Source organism: Schistocerca piceifrons, chromosome 1 (genome assembly GCF_021461385.2).
Source record: "Schistocerca piceifrons isolate TAMUIC-IGC-003096 chromosome 1, iqSchPice1.1, whole genome shotgun sequence".
Classification (NCBI taxonomy): domain Eukaryota; kingdom Metazoa; phylum Arthropoda; class Insecta; order Orthoptera; family Acrididae; genus Schistocerca; species Schistocerca piceifrons.
In genome coordinates, this window is record NC_060138.1 from 532,231,652 (window position 1) to 532,245,944 (window position 14,293).

General features: G+C 43.6%; 1 protein-coding gene across 1 annotated transcript in view; it reads right to left on the reverse strand.

The window, feature by feature from the left end:
* LOC124802477 (U7 snRNA-associated Sm-like protein LSm10) overlaps positions 1 to 14,293 on the reverse strand; it is a 56,180-nt gene that overhangs the window by 37,566 nt on the left and 4,321 nt on the right. The gene's annotated exons all lie outside the window — the stretch shown is intronic.

Sequence of the window (14,293 nt, forward strand, 5' to 3'; positions counted from 1 at the left end):
GCTTGCCATGAACTTTTTGTGCTCACCTTAATTATGCATTGAGCTATGGCTCTCGCGACCTGAAATGCTTTTAGGTTCTCTGCTGTTGGGCGGTATTTAAACAGTTGAAGAGCCACACACCTGACCTGTATTGCTGAGTGGCACTCATCAGTCCACCAATGAACAGGTTGCCTCCTAAGATGACCCAAGGACTTCGGGATGGATACGTCAGCAGCATGATGGATCACTCATGTAATATGGTCCATCCATTCCTGGACACTGTCGCAGTGTTCAAAAAGAGCCACCTTGGTGAAAAGTGTCTAGTTATGTGGGGTGAGAAATGGTCACTGGAACGAAGGTTGTCAATGCCTTACCATTAAACAGAGTCTGCAATGCCTAGAGGGCTTAAAGAGAAGTCAATGGCTGAGAATAACCCAGCAGGAGCACAGAAATGAGTGGGAGTACCTGTGTTGAGGATGCACAGCTCATGAAATTAGACCTCGAGGGCATGTAGAGGTCAAGCCCCCCCAAGACATGAGGGGTATTGAAGTCTCCAAGTACGAGAAATGGTGAGGGGATTTGTTCCATACAATCTGTAAGAGCCTCAGAGTCTGCTGCATCTTGCTGAAGTAGATACAGTGAGCAAACACTGATCCTCTGACACACATCAATTTCAGTGGCAACTGCTTGCAGGTCAGTTGCCAGGAAGAGAGCAGAGGTGTGGTGTGCATTATTGACAAAGACAGCAACTCCTCCCTTGGCTCTGTCCCTAGTCAGGTCATGCTTCTAGTGAAGGGTATAGCCCCATAGCATTCTTGGGATGAGGTTGCATGGATGCCATTGCAATTGATACAGCAGGGAGAAGGAGATGGCCAATCACCCTCGTGAGCATCTGTACCACAAGTATTGCATTTAAACAACTGGGGTCATACACACCCACGTCAAAAGAATGGAACATGTAAACAGAGAGGAATTAAAAAATGACTAAACATCAATCCCAATTGACATACGAGAGGACAGCTAAAAACAGGGACATGGAGAAAGGACTAGTAAATACACCACATGGAAATGGAGGTCCAAAACTAAAAATTTAATGGCCTTTGCCATATTACTTTGACGGATAAAAAGTAAAACATGGTTGATAGCCCACCCATCATTTGCTCAATTGGCCGATAACTCAGATGGAAAACCCTAGCAGGAACGTAAATGGTTAAAAAATGGACATTCCGCCAGGAAGTGTTTTTTTTTTTTTTTTTTTGTGGTTTTCGGGCGCACAACTTCAATGGTCATTAGCGCCCTGACTACTCTAAGAATGCACCGCGAGGCATAAGTTGACAACAACAACTAAAAGGGAAAACACAATAAAAGACAGACTGACAGGCATAGGATTAAAAAACATCATCAAATGTCCTTAGCGAGGTTTGTCAAATTGATAAAACAAAGAACACGAGCAGCTGCTCGTGGGTCATCCGCTAAAATGGCATCTAAAGTATTAGGCAGGTTAAGATCGAGGCGCAGTGTGTTAAGATCTGGACAGGACATTAAAATGTGTCTAACCGTCAGCAAGTGCCCACATGGGCAGAACGGCGCCGGCGCAGCCGTCAGCAGATGGCGATGGCTGAACCGGCAGTGTCCAATTCTCAACCTTGCTAAAACGACCTCCTCCCGCCGAGAAGGGCGTGAGGAGGACGTCCAAGCCACGGGAAGAGGTTTTAAGGCCCGAAGCTTGTTGTCGGTAAGTGCAGCCCAATCACCCGCCAGGAAGTGGTGGGCAGTTAAAACTGGGCCACTATGGGTACAATGTGGTTGGGGAGCACCACTTATCAAATGATGATGGCTAACAAGGCAGTGCCCAATACACGACCTAGTTAAAATGACCTCCTCCCGATGGGAGGACCAAGAGGAGGTCGTCCAAGCCGCTGGCAGAGGCTTGCTAAATCTGAGCTTATTCCCATGAAGGGAGGACCAATGGCTATGCCAAAGGGACACCACCTCCTGACAGACGGGAGCACAGAGATCATTGGAGGGAGTATAAGAACTATTGGGCTGAGGTACAAAGACTGCAGCCTTGGCAGCAGCATCAGCAGCCTCATTTCCTGGCATACTGACATGACCAGAAAACCACATAAATTGCACACTGGCTCCACCAAGAGTGAGCAAGTGACACTTTTCCTGGACCTGTTGCACTAAGGGATGGGCGGTGTACAGCACACACAGACTTTGAAGGGCGCTGAGAGAGTCTGAGCAGATGACTCAATTGAAAAGTCAGTGTCGCCGGATGTACTCCGTGGCCTGGTACAGGGCGAAGAGCTCAGCTGTAAATACTGAGCAGTGTGCCAGAAGCCGATATCTAAAGACATAGGAGCAAATGGCAAAGGCACACCCTACACCACAGTCAGTCCAAGAGCCATCAGTGTACATAAAGGTACCGTCATGAAATCCCATGCACAGGTTGTGAAACTGAGGGCGATAGAGCGAGGATGGTGTAGTGCCCTTAGGATGTGAATGAAGGCCAAGGTTAACAAGGGCTACTTCATGAAGCCAAGGTGGTGAAGGGTTCACACTCACTGGGAAAGTTGCAGGTAGTGTGAAGTTAAGCTGCCGAAGCAAGTGCCGAAAACGGACTCCAGGAGGTAACAGAGAAGAGGGATGCGCCCCATACTGGTAATCAACAGAACCATCGAAGATGGAGATATAGGATGGGTGGCCACACATGGCAGGCAAAACAGCATGTATACCTACTGAGGAGGAAGTCACAGCAGGAGGACAGTGGTAGTTCAGCAGCTTCAGCAAACAGACTCGCACCTTTGCTAATGTAAAAGGAACCAGTGGCCACACGGATGCCATGATGGTGGATATTGTTGAGATTTCGTAATAGGGATGGATGTGCAGATGCATAAACAAAGCAGCCATAGTCGAGTTTCGAACAGACAAGGAACCGGTACAAATGGAGGAGGGTGGTTTGATCGGCACCCCAGGAAATACCACTGAGGACACACAGGACATTGAGGGACAGCGTACAGCGAGCTGCCAGGTAAGACATGGGAGGACCAAGACAGTTTCCTATCGAGCACGAGCCCCAGGAATTTTGTAGTTTCAATGAACGGAACGGCAATGGGTCCAAGATGTAAAGATGGTGGGAGAAATCATTTGCACTGCCAGATATTCATACAGACAGTTTTGTCAGTGTAAAACGAAAGCCATTGTCAATGATCCAGGAGTAAAGACAATAAAGACGTAGCTGAAGATGCCACTCAGTGAGACAGGTCCATGCAGAGCTGCAATAGACGGCAAAATTGTCAACAAAAAGGGAGCCAGAGATGCCCAATGGGAGAGAGGCCATTGCAGGGTTAATGGCGATAGCAAAGAGGACGACACTCAGGATGGATCCTGAGGCACACCGTTTTCCTGGATAAAGGTATTCAGCAAGGCAGAACCCACATGCACCTTGAAAACTCAGTCTCTTAAAAATTACTGAAGGGTACAGGGCAGGCAGCCACAGAAGCCCCATGTGTAAACAGTATGGAGGATACTAGTTCTCCAGCAGGTGTCGTAGGCTTTCTCCAAATCAAAAAACATGGCCACAATCTAGGATTTCTGTAGAAGACCATTCATGACATGGTGGACAAAATACCGAGATGGACAACTGCAGAACGCCGCGCTCGAAAACCACACTGTGCAGTCGTTAGTGAATTGCGAGACTCTAGCCACTATACCAGACGAGTATGACTCATACGTTACATCACCTTGCAAACACAGCTGGTGAGAGAGATGAAGCGGTACTAGAAGGAAGGTTTTTGTCCTTACTAGGCTTAGGTATGAGTATGATGGTGACTTCACGCCAATATCCAGGAAATGTTCCCTCTGCCCAGATGCAGTTATTTGTGTTAAGCAGAAAGTGCTTGCCCACAAGAGAAAGGTGCTGCAACATCTGAATGTGGACAGTGTCTGGCCCTGGGGCAGAGGATTAGGATGGACTGAGAGTACGATCTAGCTGCCTCATAGTGAAGGCGGCATTGTACCACTCATGATTCTGAGAAGAGAAGGGTATCACCCGAGCCGCCTCCGCTCGTTTCTGATGGAGGAAGGTGGGGTGACAGTTGGAAGAGCTCAAAATTCCTGCAAAATGGTGGCCCAAGCTGTTCGAGGCAGCAATAGGGTCCCGATAACATCATCTGCTCCTGTCAGGCCAGAAATTGGTGATGTATCTTGGTCCCAGGAAGCCATCAGAAGCTGGCCCACATGACAGAGGAAGGGGTGGAACTGTTAAAAGAACTGGTGAATGAAATAAAGCTAGCTTTTTTGCCATCTTTAAGAACGCGAAGACACTCTGCACGCATCTGTTTATAATGAATGCAGCTTGCCATCGGACAATGACGATTAAAAATGCGGGGAGCACATCTCCATATGCGAATTGCATCGTGGCATGCCACAGTCCACCAAGGGACTGGGAAACGGCATGGTAAAGAGAAAGTGTGAGGAATGGAAGGTTCTGTAGCAGTAAGGATCAAGTCTACATCTAAATCTTCATCTGCATCTATAAAGTGCCTGGCAGACGGTTCAATGAACCACCTTCAAGCTATCTCTCTACTGTTCCACACTCGAATGGTACACGGGAAAAATGAGCACTAAAATTTTTCTGTGTGAGCCCTGATTTCTCTTATTTTACCGTGACAATCATTTCTCCATATGTAGGTGGGTGCCAACAGAATGTTTTCACAATCAGAGGAGAAAACTGGTGAGTGAAATTTCATGAGAAGATCCTGTCGCAACAAAAAAACACCTTTGTTTTAATGATTGCCACTCCAATTCACATATACACTTGTCTTTATTCATGGTCAATTGCCACTTTTCGCACCATACAGGTATCTTATCTGAATCATTTTGCAATTCATTTTGGTCATCTGATGACTTCACAAGATGTTAAATGACAGCACCATCTGCAAACAATCTAAGACAGCTACTCAGATTGTCTCCTATGTCATTAATATAGATCAGGAACAATGGAGGGCCTATAACACTACATTGGGGAATGCCAGATAATACTTCTGTTTCACTCAAGAGGACTTTCCATCTATTACTACAAACTGTGACCTTTCTGACAGGAAATCACGAATCCAGTCACACAACTGAGGCGATAGTCCATAGGCTCACAGTTTGGTTAGAAGACTCTTATGAGGAACAGTGTCGAAAGCCTTCTGGAAATCTAAAAATATGGAATCAATTTTACATCCCCTGTCGATGGCACTTATTACTTCATGAGTATAAAGAGCTACTTGTGTTTCAGAAGAACGATATTTTCTGAATCCGTGCTGTGTGTCAATAAATGTCTTTTTTTTTGTTTTTATTTTATTTTATTTTATTTGAGGTACTTCATAATGTTCGAATACAGTATATGTTCCAAAACGCTACTGCAACTCGACGTTAGTGATGTGGGCCAGTAATTCAGTGGGTTACTCCCACTTCCCTTTTTGGGTATTGGTGTGACTTGAGTGATTTTCCAGTCTTTAGGTACGGATCTAACTGTGAGCGAGCGGATGTATATAATTGCTAAATATAGAGCTATTGTATCAGCACACTCTGAAAGGAACCTGAGTGGTATACAATCTGGACCGGAGGTCTTGGCTTTATTAAGTAATTTAAGCTGTTTTGCTACACCGAGGATATCTACTTCTATGTTTCTCATCTTGGCAGACGTTCTTGACTGGAATTCAGGACTATTTACTTTGTCTTCTTTGGTGAAGGTGGTTTGGAAAACCGTGTTTAATAACTCTCCTTTAGTGGCACTGACATCAGTGACTTCGCCATTGTTATTGCGCAGTGAAGGTATTGATTGCGTCTTGCCACTGGTGTGCTTTATGTAAGTCCAGAATCTCTTTGGGTTTTCTGCCAGATTCAGAGACAGAATTTTGTTGTGGAAATTATTAAAAGCACCTCGCATTGGGGATTGCGCTATATTTTGAACTTCTGCAAAACTTTGCCATCTTGGAAATTTTGCGTTCTTTTAAATTTGGCATGCTTTTTTTGTTGCTTCTGCAACAGTGATCTCACCCGTTTTGTGTACCATGGGGGATCAGTACAATAACTTATTAATTTATAAGGTATATATCTCTCAAATGCTGTTGACACTATCTCTTTGAAATCATTCCACAGCTTTCCTACGCTTACGTGATCAGATCGGAAGAAGTGAAGACTGTCTTTTAGAAAGGTATTAAGAGCATTTTTATCAGCGTTTTTAAAGATATATACTTTGCGTTTCTTTTTGATGGTTTTAGGTGTTACGGTATTCAACCTATCAGCAACTGCTTTGTGGTCATTAATCCCTGTGTCTGTCATGATACTCACTATTTGCCCAGGTTTATTTGCTGCTAAAAGGTCAAGTATGCTCTCACAACCATTTACGCTTCGAGTGGGCTCATGAACTAACTGTTCCAAATAATTTTCTGAGAAAGCATTCAGTACAATTTCAGATGATGTTTTATGCCTGCCACCGGCTTTAAATGTTAAATTTTTCCAGTATATCGAGGGTAGATTGCAGTCACCTCTGAGTATAATTGTATGAGTGGGGTACCTATTTGAAATGAGACTCAAGTTTTCTTTGAACTGTTCAGCAACTATATCTTCCGAGTCTGGGGGTCAGTAAAACGATCCAATTAATAGTTTAGTGTCCGATTGTCAAGTATAACCTCTACCCATACTATTTCAAACAAACTATCTACTTCAATTTAACTACAAGGCAAACTACTTCTGACAGCAATAAATACTCCACCACCAACTGTATTTAATCTATCCTTTCTGAACACTGTTAGATAGTTCGAAAAAAGTTTCATTGAGGTTATTTTCGGCTTCAGCCAGCTTTCTCTCTACCTATAACTATTTGAGTTTCAGTGCTTTCTATTAGGGCTTGGAGCTCTGGTTCTTTCACAACACAGCTACAACAGTTAACATCTACAATATTGATCGTTTCTACAACTACCTTACTGTTTTGACTGCCCCTTTTAGACGGATGCCTTTCTAACCTAAAAAACTGCCCAGTCCCTTCCACACAGCCCCCGCTACCATGTAGCCACTTCCTGTGTGTAGTGGACTCCTGACCTATTAAGCGGAACCTGGAAACAAACCACCCAATGGCACAAGTCAAGGAATCTGCAACCTATATGGTCACAGAACCGCCTGAGCCTCTGATTCAGAGCCTCCACTCGGCTCTGTACCAAAGGGCCACAGTCAGTTGTATCGATGGTGCTGAAGATGGTGAGCTCCGTCTTAATCTCCCAAGCGAGACTAGCAGTCTTTAGCATTTTCGCTAGCCACGAAATGCACACTGGCTTCTTTTCCCTCCTTGGCAGCCATATTCCTAATGGTCCCCATTACTTACCTAACGGGGCTCCCAGCTACCAGCAAATACACCCTCTGTGAATGCCCAGACCTTGCGAGTCGAGAAGCTTCCTCTTGAACAAGGTGGACAGCTGCATCCAGTTTAGTGATATCATCAGCCACAGATAACGGCTGAAACCTGTTCATCAACCAGGGAGGCCCTACAATTGGCTCCTCAGAAAGTCTTTTGCTGTGTGCCAGACTTTGGAATGATCTCCCACTCGACCACAGGTGAATGGTCAACCTCAGTGCAGGCAGTACCCGAGGCGAATATAGCAGTGAACCGATCGGGGGACACATGGGACATGCTCGACATCCCTCACATCCCCACGCTCGTAAAAATATATAACAAATGAACGGTGTACTCACCTTATTAGGAACATGAGGTGCTCTGTCTGACAGACTATCCAACACCATCTGTGAGATTATTCCACCTGATCATCACAACTGGGGAAATCTAGTTCTCTGAAGGTCGCCAGGGAGGAGTAAAGCTGCTAGTCAGCCTTAGAAAGCTGCCATTTGGGTGTGCACACAGGTGGGGTAGGAGTCAGCAAACGGATAGCACATGAGAACTGGTCACTCGAGTAAGTGTCAGAAAGAACAGACCACTCAAGACAATGGGCAAGCTGGGCAGTGCAGAAGGATAAGTCCAAATGGAAATAGGTGTACAAGGAATTGGAAAGGAAAATGGGTGCTCCAGTGTTAAGGCAGAAGAGGTTAAGTTGGTTAAGAATGTCATCTAAGAGGGCACATCTCTGACAGGTTCTGGCAGATCCCCAAAGGGAATAACGTACATTAAAGTCACCGAGTAGCAGAAATGGGGGAGGTAGCTGCCCAATAAACTGAAGAAAGTCTGCCCTGGAGACAGTGAATGACGGAGGGATATAAATGGTACAGAGAGAAAAAGTCGGGGAGTGTGGGTGGGTGGGGGGCGGGGGTGGGGGGGAGGTGGAAGGGGGACGGGGGGGGGGGGGGGGGGGGGGGAGGCCAACTGCAACAGCTTGAAGATGGGTAGTCAGGGAGATGGGTTGACTACGAAAGTCATCCTGTATCAGCAGCATGATGCCCCCATGAGATGGAATGCTGACCTCAGGGGGAAGGTCAAAAACTGGGAAGAAATGTGAAAGTTCAAAGCAGTCATAAGGACGCAATTTCGTTTCCTGAAGGCAGAGTATCAGGGGACACTGCAATGCTAAAAGTAGCTGTAAATCCTCTTTGTGAGACCAAAGGCCATGAACATTCCACTGGAGGAGAGTCATGATGAGGAAGAGATGAAGGCCTGACAGCCTGCAAAGAGTCGCTGCCACAGGGCACAAAGCATGAGGATCGTGCTCCATGGGGTCCACAGAAACATCGGTTTGCTTGTGCTGTCGGTCTGTGGAGTCCAATGCAGAAAAATGGTTGGTGGTGCACCCCCATGACATGGAGGCTGGCTGGGCTAACGTATCACATAGTAACACCATCGAAGAGGATCTTTGAGTTGGTAAAGGAGAAGATCATTTGCCTTTGGTGGACTTCCTCGAGCCTTTTTGGTTAGCAGAGGAAGACTCGGGTATTGTTTGGCTGGAGGGACATAGGAAGTCTTTACGGGACTACTCCTTCTGTCCTACCACTTGTGTAGCTGGTGGCTTTGCTCTTTGAGGCAAGAGTTTGATGGCTTGTTGCACAGCTGGACGGGAGGTTGGCGATGCTGCCTACACACTGGGCAATTTCACAACCTCAGAGCTGAATTTGAGGTTGCATGTCTGCATGGCCATGTCCTTCACGGAGTGAAGGGCAACAGAACTATAGGTGCTAGAAGGGAGAACACAGGGTCTGTAACTAGCCAATAACTTACGAGCAACTGGGTAAGGCACTTTTTCCTTTACTCAGATTCTTGAACAGCCCACTCATGAAGATACATGCGACAATCCTGAGAGGAGGCGGCATGGCCACTGTTGCAGTTGACACAGGAGGGAGAAGGAGGCAGGCAATCACCCCCATGCGCATACCTACCACAGGTTACACATTTGGCTAGGTGGCAGCAAGCCATTCTATGGTGGTTGAAACGATCACACTGGTAGTAGCGCATTGGGTTTGGAATGTACAGTCAGACTGTGATAATTTCATAGCCTGCTTTGATCTTGGATGGAAGCACTGCTCTATCAAAGTGAGAAAAAGCGTGCGGGTTGGCACTAAGGAGGAATCTACCTTTTTTATCACCCGATGGATGGCAATGACACCCTGATCAGAGAGGTATGACTGGATTTCAGCCCCAGTCAGAGCATCGAGTAGCCTATTGTAAATAACACCATGGGAAGAATTCAGAGTTTGGTGGGCCTCAGTATGAACCGGGCAGCCGCAGAGAAGCGACGTGGCAAGAAGTAGTCTCCAAAAGCAAAGAACCATTCTGTAAATGAGAGCAAGATTTCATAGGGCTGGCAATTGCATCAACACCTTCCTGAATAACAAACCAATCTACTGTTGTGAAGGACCGACTGTCTTCAGTACGTTAGACAACGAGGAACTGTGATGCAGCTGGAAGGGTCTTTGAATCATTAGCCTCATTACATTTACGTTTTGTAGATGTTGACTGTGAAGACGACTGGCTCATTGCAAGAAAATCCCCCATGATTGCCAGCGTCTCCAATGGCGTGCTCCTTCCAACTGGGGGCCCCCTTCACAAGGGGATGCACTCACCTTAGGTGATTGTTCACATCTCAGGTCACATCTCCCAATCACCTGACAGGTGGACCAATCAACAATTTGGAAAGGTTGCAGCTCAGGCAGTTACCCCTCTCTGGGACTGGCCTGTACCAGGGGGTATGTGCGAACTCTACCTGTCGACCCAGAGCTGAGAATTACGCATTACCTAGTCACCTGTTACATGTCAGATGCATGGGCTGACCTTCAGGAGCACACAGGGAGGAAGAAGAAAAAGAGGAACCTCGAATTCCGAAGCAGAGGAACAAGAGGTGAAGGGAAACAAAGAAAGGAAAAGGGAATGAAAAACAGTGGTGAGACTGTTCTTATGTCATCAACAGACAATGCGGAACATTCCCAATAACATCCCAGACATGTTCCCCAAGGGAGGGAAAAAGAATACCAAGAGGATAGACATGCACCCAGAAGAGAAAAGATGCTGCAATGGCTGGGGCCCCATGGTAGTCAAGCACGAACCTGCCAAAGAGTGGGGCACTCCCTGGGGGGCCATTCGAGCGTGGTTGTAATGTGGACACAGGTAGCAGCACATTGGCTTTGGAATGTACAGTCGACCCTTGATGACTTCATAGCCTGCTTTGATCTCTGATGGAAGCACTATCCTATCACTTGTGAGAAAAAAAATGTGTTTAGGTACTAAGGTTGCATCAATCTTATTATTACCTGATGGACTGCAGTGACACCCTGAACACAGAGGTAAGTTTTGACTCCACCCTTGCTCAGACCATTGAGCTACATAGTATAAATAACATCATGAGAAAAATTCAGCGATCAATGAGCCTCAACACAAAGGGCATAGCTTTAAAGGAGCAAAGTTACAAGCAGTTGTTGGGTTTAAGAATCACTATTAGTCTCCTAAAGCAGAGCACCATTATGTAAATGAGAGCATGATTACAAAGGGCCGGCAATTTCATCAACATCATTATAAATGGATTAACCATAGCAAAGGACTAACCTCCTCCATCAAGTGATACCACGAGGAGCAGAGGTGCAGCTGGGAGAGTCTTTGAATCTTTAGTCTCATTCTTTTTACACTTAGTAGACGTAGGCTGAGATGACGATTGGTTCATTACGAGAAAATCCCCGACGATTGCTAGCGTTCTGATGGCACGATCATTCCAACTGGGAGCCCCCATCAGAGGTGGGCTCACCTGCCTTAGGTGATTGCTCACACCTGAGGACGCACCTCCCAAACTCCTGACAGAGGGATCAGTTGGCAATTTGTGAAGATAACAGCTCATACAATCACCCCTCCCTGGGCCTGACCTGTGCCAGAGGGTATGTGCGAACCCTATCCGTTGACACAGATCTGGGAATTACGCATTACCCAGTCACCTGTTACACAGCAGAATGGGCCAGCCTTAATGAGCACAGAGGGAGCAAGAAGAAACAAAGAGCAACCTCAAACACTGAAATGGAAGAAGTATAGGAGACGGAGAACGAAGAAAGAAAAATTTCTACTTTGATAATGTACATAAGTTCTGTCTAGACTTAGGGCTTTCTGATCACATCAAGTAAGATAAGATGGATCACACCATGTATAAAAATATCCAGTGAGAGGAAAAGGAAGCTACACAATCAGCTGAAGTACAACAAAGATCCTGATTTTGTAAAATATGTTAGGACTATTTTTAAGAAAGTTGTGAAAGCTTCAAAACAAATGGCAACAAATTAATTCTAGGGCAGAAAAATAAAATAAGGGCAGTATGGTCTGTGTTTAAGTCTGAATCAGGTTTCTGAAATCACAGACAAGACATTTCACAAATCAAACTTAAGGAAAAATTGGTTGTAAATCCAGTTCAAATATCTGAGTGCTTCAATGAATAATTCATAAATGTAGCCAAATCTGATTTAGACATAGCAAATTATGACCAGAAAGTAAAGAGTTTTGGGTCAAAAGGCAATACTAGTGAATGTCTCAAAAAATTCAACACAGTTTCAGCAAAATTTGTTCAAAACGTCATACTCTCATTAAAAGACAAAAACTCTGCTGGGTGGAATGGGATACCCATCAAAGTAATTAACAAAGTTTACAACATAATAGCTCATCCTCTCTCTCTCTCTCTCTCTTTCTCTCATAATAAACATATCCTTTGAGAAAGGTTATTTCCTGATCTATTGAAATATGCAGAAGTAAAACCATCATTTGAAAATAGTTCAAAAGATGATATAGGAAATAATCGTCCCATTTCTATACTCCGTCATATCAAAACCATTTGAAAACATTGCTGCCTTTCAGATACAAAGCTTCATCACACAGAATGATATCATTTCACATAACCAATTTGGCTTCCAACAAGACAAAAACACAGTATATGTGATAAATGAGTTTATTAAAAGAATTACTTCATCACTAGACAGGAAAGATAAGGTCACAGGAATATTCTGTGATTTTTACAAAAGCATTTGACTCTGTAAACCATGCCTTCATGCTTTTCAAACTCAACAGGTACGGAATAAGGGATATTGCTTTGAAATGGTTTGAATCATATCTCTTGAAGAGGAAACAAAGGGTTGCAATCACATCAAATGGAGCAGATTACTTCTCATAGTGAAAAACTGTGTCACAAGGTGTTCCTCAAGGTGCCATCATTGGACCCATTTTGTCCCTGTTCTATGTAAATGACTTGCCTCTCAATATAAATACTCATTGCTGATTCTGCCCTAATTGAAAATGATAATTCTGACAATATACCACAGTGTCATGAATACATTAAGTAACTTGGAAACATGGTTCAGTTTAAATGGCTTAAGGCTAAACATTTCAAAAACCCACATGAGGAGTTTTAAAACCAAACAGTCAAAAATTGAAGAAATCTGTATCACTCATAACAATCAAGAAATGGAAGAAATTGACTCAGTCAGGTTCCTGGGAACTTTGAGTTGGAATTCTCATATACAATATCTAGCTAATGAATGAACAACCTTGCATTTGCAGAGGAAATTTTACACTGTGCCACCAGGAAAATAGCATACTATAGCTACTTTCAATCTATTATTCAATATGGCATAATTTTTTGGGGAAACTCTGGAAATGTTACAAAAATTTTAAAGTTGCAAAAAAGAATGATTCGCAACATGTGCTCTGCACAGCCGAGGACGTCATCTCGACCATTATTTAAAGACCTAAAAATATCAACTGCCTCGTCTTTATACATCTTTGAGGTGGTTCTTTTGCTATGCAGCAGAGCTGACCCATTAAAATAAAAAAAAATTTAAAAAAAATGTTGAACACTCTTACAACACAAGGCATAAAGAAAACTTCATGCTCACCTCGCATCACTTAAAATTGTGTGACATAATGCATATGAAGATAAATATTTCAAAAAGCATGTAACATTATTTTCTAATTGAACGATGCTGCTACTCTGTGGAGGATTTCATGAAGGACAAAGTGATACTTTGAGCTGGATCCCTAAAATGGAATAAAAATTTTGATAGTTATAGTACATGTAAATACTGTAAGTTTGACAAATTTTAAGTAAGTAAATTCTTGACAAAGTATTATTGTAAGTGTGACAACATTTCAAATAAGCTAACTGTAACCTTGATATGTCTCCTGTACATCCGACATTTGTTCTGAAACTGTGTATGTTGTGAGATGAAAAAAAAAAAAGAAAGAAACACATTTCACATTGTCAAAATGTAGGGAAAGCTATCATTCAGTTCATCAAGTGGAAATATTCCCTTAATCCATACTGCATCTCACTGTAGTCATCCAAAAAGGATGTATTCCTGTATCCAACAGCTAACAGTCAAGAGTGGAGATATCTCAGCCTAACACATCCTTTGTGAATAATAGTAACTCTAATATTTTCCATAAACACTGATAATAATATTGTTTCTGTTAAATACTGACTGTCCACTGTAACACACAAGATTACATCAGTCGTAAATTGTTTAAGCCACTCAAATATTTGAGAAGCTACTTTGTATAACAGTATCTCTGTTATTAGTTAATAGTACAGTGTGGCAGTGGATACCTATCAGAAATCTAGGACAGCAAAATAAACACGTTCCTATTATTTGTAAAATATTGTTTGTACACCATGTGAAGCACATTTTGCACAAGACATGTTTACACCAATTATGGTGATGTTTTGTGTTCTGTCATCTCACCGAGTAATATCAAATTACATCTCTCAAAAATGTTATAGGGTCCTGCAAACAGACATAATTAACTCAGTTTATATTTATGTGCATCCATTCTTTTAAAACAGAGTAAAATGTCTTGGTTTCC